Source organism: Aethalodelphis obliquidens, unplaced genomic scaffold (assembly GCF_003676395.1).
Source record: "Aethalodelphis obliquidens isolate GAN/ISIS:26980383/991018 unplaced genomic scaffold, ASM367639v1 scaffold4, whole genome shotgun sequence".
NCBI lineage: Eukaryota > Metazoa > Chordata > Mammalia > Artiodactyla > Delphinidae > Aethalodelphis > Aethalodelphis obliquidens.
This window is the reverse complement of record NW_020837948.1, coordinates 81,647,031-81,653,030: the sequence shown is the minus strand read 5'-3', so window position 1 is coordinate 81,653,030 and position 6,000 is coordinate 81,647,031. Positions and strand designations below refer to the sequence as shown.

Genomic DNA, 6,000 nt, shown 5'->3' with positions numbered 1-6,000 from the left:
GAATTCGGAGATGAAGCAGGGAGGTTAAGAAAGTAAAGTGAGATTTTATTTAAGCAAGAACACACTCTCAGAAGGAGAGCAGGCAGACAGTGAGGAGTTGCTGCCCTGGGCTTCTTTGGCAAGCCAATTATGAGGGGCATACAAATGAAGGGGCGGAATATTCACTAAGGAAGGAGGAGTTTGGGGGTCATATTCCCTGATTTTCATCCCAGCTCCATCTTCCCGAGGGGAGGAGGCCTTTTTGTCTTTATTTAGCTTAGATCAGAAGTGTCATGGCGTCGGTGCATGATGGGTACCTTTTTTTTAAATATAGTTTAATGTATTTTAATAGCAAACTTACAGGAGCAGCACAGAAGACAGACAACAATAAAAACATGTATTTGCATGTAGGACAACTCAGAAAAGTATAGTGAATGGATGGAATCTACTGTATGATAAAAATGCTACAAACACCGTTTAGTTTCAGTCAGTAAGAAATTTACTTGTTTTAAAAAAATCCAAATGCTGGCATTGTCCAGAAAAATTTAACAGGTTTATTTATAATTGTTATAAAGTTGAACTGCTGGAACTTCTTCACTGAAACTTTTTTTTTTTTTTTAATGATATGCGAGACTCTCACTGTTGTGGCCTCTCCCGTGGCGGAGCACAGGCTCCGGATGCGCAGGCTCAGTGGCCATGGCTCACTGGCCTAGCCGCTCTGTGGCATGTGGGATCTTCCCGGACTGGGGCATGAACCCGTGTCCCCTGCATCGGCAGGCAGACTCTCAACAACTGCGCCACCAGGGAAGCCCCACTGAAACATTTTGACTTGCATTAATGCTTTATGACCCCGCATTTATGTTAAGAATTCACACACAAATGAAAATGGAAAAACTGCCAATATTTTATTTCTGTCCCCTATCTTTCCACTTGCAATCATATACTTAGGTACCTGTTGACCCCGTGGGGGAAAAAATATCTAACGTTCAGAACTACCAATAACAGGAAGAAGAGAATTTTTTTTTTAAGAATGAAATGTTTCCCATCTTAGTGGATTCTTAAGCATGTTCTCCACATACGCGGTGCGCTAGCTAGATGTCTTTTTGGCATGACTGTTACACGTTTGGCATGGATAGCACAGAGGTTGGTGTCTTCAAAAAGGCCAACCAGGACTTCCCTGGTGGCCCAGTGGTTGAGAATCTGCCTGCCAATGCAGGGGACACGGGTTCGAGCCCTGGTCTGGAAAGATCCCACATGCCGCGGAGCAACTGGGCCCGTGAGCCACAACTACTGAGCAACTAAGCCCATGAGCCACAACTACTGAGCCTGCGCATCTGGAGCCTGTGCTCCGCCACAAGAGAGGCCGCGACAGTGAGAGGCCCGCGCACCGCAATGAAGAGTGGCCTCCGCTCGGCGCAACTAGAGAAAGCCCTCGCACAGAAACGAAGACCGAACGCAGCCAAATAAATAAATAAATAAAATTTATTGTTTTAAAAAAAGGCCAACCAGATAGGCCTCATTTGCCTCCTGCAAAGCACCAATAGCTGCACTCCGGAAGCGCAGATCTGGTTTGAAGTCCTGAGCAATTTCCTGCACCAGATGCTGGAAGGGATGTTTGCGAATCAGAAGTTCAGTGGACTTCTGATAACATCTAATTTCAGGGCATGCCCCGTACCAGGCCTGTAACGATGAGGTTTCTACACCCCTCCAATAGAGAGCGCACTCTTGCCAGTGGCTTTGGTAGCCAGTTGCTTCCTTGGTGCTTTTCCACCGGTCGATTTGTGGCAGTCTGCTTTGTAAGAGCCATGGTATAGAGACCTTCTTACTTACCCCCCTTCACCTTCAGCTGGAGCTTGGGGAGCTAGAGAAGGCGCTAGAGTTGGAGAGCGAACGGCATCGCACAGGTGGCTGCGAACATAATTGAAAAGATGATGGGTACTTCTTATCTGCAAGGATAATTTTATTGTAATGAGAGCAAAATGAGCAACAGGGTACATTCAGGTGCAGGACATTCCCACCTTTCCTCACCTTTCTTTGCTTCCAGGACACATATCACGCCAAACTTGTGGTTTCCTGTCAGTCTGGAGGTTCCTGCTTTTCTTTGCCCATGGACCCCTGCTGTTTACAAGCTGCGTAATTTCCTGCCACCCGGCGCCTGCCCCCATTCCTCTGCTCCTCTATCTACCTGCCTGCTGTAACACAGTCATCCCAAAGAATGATCTGGTAGTACTCTCTTAAATTGGGCTTATACATTTTCTGTTCCACAATTGTGCTTATGGGTACCTATCCTAGAGAAAGTGTCTCACTGATCCATAAGATATGATTCCATACGGTAATGGTAACTCAGTAGCAATCTGAAGGTCCCCTGGGGTACAGTGGAGGGGTAAAGTGTGGCAGAAGCTCATCAGAGGGGAACAGGCATGAGTTGGAAGCAGCAGATGAAATTTGCATATAAAGATCTTGTAAATTAGCAAACGGATGGAAAGTAATGAATAAAATCAGAATAGAACACATTTCCTTTACATGAATACGTGGGCACACAAAACAGTATTATATATAGTACAACACTGAAAAATACCAAATACACATTAAAAATACAATAGCTATTAACAGGAAAAATTACACCTAAGGGGAGCAGAGAAATGAGAATCACTAATGATAGAATGTCCATAATTACATAAAACAGGATAGGGGCCCTACCAACAAACACGATTAAAAACATGGTGTTCACTCAATTCAACGTGCCCTGTAGCTTTGAAAATCAGGGCAAACTTGAGGTGTCCCTTTGATTCGGCTGAGCTAGTGTAGACCAAAATAGAAGTATTAGAATTCTAAGTAGGCATGGGACTCTCCTTTTCCCGCCCCTACCTAATCACTCCGTTCCTCATCTCCCCACCTGATGAGGGAGTAGGAGAACCTGGAATCTCAGTCCAGCTGCAGCATGAACTACCTTTGTGTTCTGGCAAAGATGGAACCTGGCTGTTTCACCTCTTAACACTGGTCCATCCACTCTTGTGCTAAAAGAAGAGAACCTGAGGTGTGATATGCATAGCTGTTCCTTCCAAGTAGTGAGGCTTCTTCCAGTGAATGGAAGCTGCCAGGGACCCTCGTCCCCTCCCATCCCCCTCCTTTAACTCAATCAGCAAAACCACTCGGAATTTCCAAACCCCTCCCAGCAAGATGCAGTTTTCTCCTTAATCTCGCGAGGCTCCGAGGCAATTTGCAAGGCAAATGAGTGTCTATCTCCACTTATCTGGACTTGGGTTTCCGATCTTCTGTACTAGACAGACCCTATAAAAGGCACACTCAGCATGGGGCTGAATCATTCGCCCCTTTGCTTGGACCCGCTACGCGTCTGGCCTGGGAGGAGGCTGAAGCCATGGAACCGCACGCGTACTACACCTGGGAAGAGCTGTCCTGGAGGAGGGCGCATCCAGAGCCCCACATGCCAGCGGGCCTCAACCGAGAACAGGCCTGGGCCTGGGCTCTGGATAACTTCCCTGCGCTGAGCCGCCCCTCCTGCCAAAGCCCCCAGTTCTGCGAGGACGCGCACTACTGTGCATGTGGGCTGCCGCGGCGCGCTTGCCCCGGACACGCAGACGGTCGCCAGGCGGAGAGCGGCCACAAACGCTGGCGAGACCCACAAGCCCAGGAGCCAACGGCTAACCCGGGGTGGAGCGACAGTCCCGTCAAGAAGAGGCCGAAGCCACACACCGCAGGGCACAATCGGGCCTGAACAGCCAGGAGATGCCCGCAGCAGCGGAGGCCGACAGACACGCGGCCAGATGGCCTCCAGGAGCCCAGGACGATCCCCATCCCCTACCCCGAAGCTGCGGAAGCCCTGTGGAGGCATGAAACCCTGTGGAACTCGGCAAGGAAAGGAGTCACATTCTTCTGTCCGGCCCACGGCGCCCCTTCAACCCATGCCCTGGCCTGGAGCCTGAGTCACCCCAGTGGAGGCCTCCTTCTGCCTGGCTGGACTTCTCCCCTGGGCCCCACCTTGCTCTGGGATGAGCCTGGAGGACTCTGTGGGGCAGACCAGTCCTTAGTTGTCCCTCCTTTCCTGGATTACTGACAGCTCTCTCAATTAGAAATCTCTCTTCAGGGAATCCATACTGTCTTAAGGAGCTTTCTTGCAGTTGTATTCAGAATTGTCATGTTTCTTATGTTGATTCCAATTATGAGCAATGATTAAAACTTGCTTCCCTATTCTCTGCCTGTGGATTGATTTGGGTGGGTAGAGTCAGGCCTGGAAGCGGTATAGGGGCTTCTGTGGCTGAAAGGGGAGCTGGGACCCGGGCCAGGGCTCCTTAAGATCAAAGAAATGTAAAGTGAAACCATGACATATAACTTTGACTACCACGGTGGTCTGTATTAATCTTTTCCATTTGTTCTAATATTGCTAAAGTAGTAACTCCCCAAAGCAGCTTTTGAGAAATGAATTTGAAAGGGTCTTTGGAAAGCCAACGTGACAATATGCATTAAGCATTTCAATATGAATACCCTTGGGGACTTCCCTGGTGGTCCAGTGGTTAAGACTCAGAGCTCCCAACGCAGGGGGCCCCCAAGTTCGATCCCTGGCCAGGGAACTAAGATCCCACATACCACAACTAAGCCCGCTTGCTGCAACTAGAGAAACCTGCACACACCAATCAAGAACCTGCACACCAAACGAAGACCCGGTGTAGCCTAAATAAATAAATAATTCTCAAAAAAAAAAGAATACTCTTGACCCAGAATTCCAGTTCTACAAGCCTGAAATTGTGGTTAAAAAACGGACGTGTTTTCCAATACAGGATAAAAAAATATATAAACAATAGGCATATTTGCACAATCCCAAACTATGCAGCCCCAGAAATAAAATGGGAGGCATGATTTTGAAAAGATATCCCAGAGAACAAATGTACAGTAGGGGAACTAGAACACTGGGCAGGAGGTGACTGTAGCAATGGGACTTGAATTCAAGGGGATGGTTCTAACCAAGTTAGAGGGGAAAGCGCTGAGATAGCCAACCAGGTAGGCTTAGAGAGGGCAGAATTCCAGGTCCTTGCCCTGTGGGCACCCCGTGACTACCTGCACCGGGGTTTTGTAGCTTTTCCGGATCCAGGCAGCCACCTGATCTGCCATATTTGGCTTCTCTGGGGCTGAAGTTGGACCAGGCAGGAACCCAAGTGTCTACTCCCAGGCAGGCCTTTTTGGGAGCTTCCAAACTACTCATGGCACAGAGAAAGTCTCTGAGTCCTCATTATGTCTCTCCCACAAAGTAGGTCCTACCCTACCAGAAGTGGAGCATTCCCCTGAGCCTCTGCTCAGTCCCTGGAGGTTGTCTAGACCCAGGCTACTACCCAGAGCAGGGAAGGCAGTAGCCAGGTTCCTGCCTCTTGCTTGTAGACAACCGAACCCTCACAGCAAGACAGATGAAGTTCCAAACCTTCACTCTCTTACACCGTGAAACAGCATGACTGGGCCAAGAGAGAGAAGCAGGAAGCAGATGTCCTCTAGCCTAGGAGATCTAAGACATCAGAATTAAGATGCTGAAACACAGACGTTGGTGTTAACCTTCAGTGCACATTGCTTCAGGATACCAGACCCCCGAGAAGAAGCAAATTAATATACTCTTCTGAATGACATCCAATAAAACCGAGCTGAATGTGGCTTTGGTCAGATCTGATTGGTTGGGTCATCCCAGCATTTGATGCTCACAGCATGTTTACCAGCATTTCTGAGAAGCAGCAAGGAAACACAAACAAATAAATCCTCCCAAGAGTTATTTTTCTCCTTTTCAGTGCTATCTGATCTTCCTCTGTTCAGCCTGTGGCTAGAGAATATTTTTTTCTATATTCATTCCTTTTTCATTCCCAAAGCTTTACTAAGCACCAATATTATACTACATGTATACATGATCCTGGAGCTAAAGCCATCAACCAGCAGACATGGGACCTGCCATAAAGTGTCTGACTTTCTTTTTTTTTTAATTTAATTTTTTATTTATTTCTGGCTGCATTGGGTCTTCGTTGCTGC

General features: G+C 47.8%; 1 long non-coding RNA gene and 1 pseudogene across 1 annotated transcript; both read right to left on the bottom strand.

The window, feature by feature from the left end:
* Positions 1–463: 463 nt before the first annotated feature.
* LOC113613942 (uncharacterized) lies at positions 464–848 on the bottom strand. Its single transcript, XR_003430413.1, has 2 exons — positions 801–848; positions 464–582 (listed from the first exon to the last, which is right to left on the bottom strand). It is a non-coding gene; the product is annotated as an uncharacterized LOC113613942 (long non-coding RNA).
* Positions 849–1,037: 189 nt separating this feature from the next.
* Positions 1,038–1,868, bottom strand: LOC113613935 (histone H3.3C-like; annotated as a pseudogene).
* Positions 1,869–6,000: the final 4,132 nt, after the last annotated feature.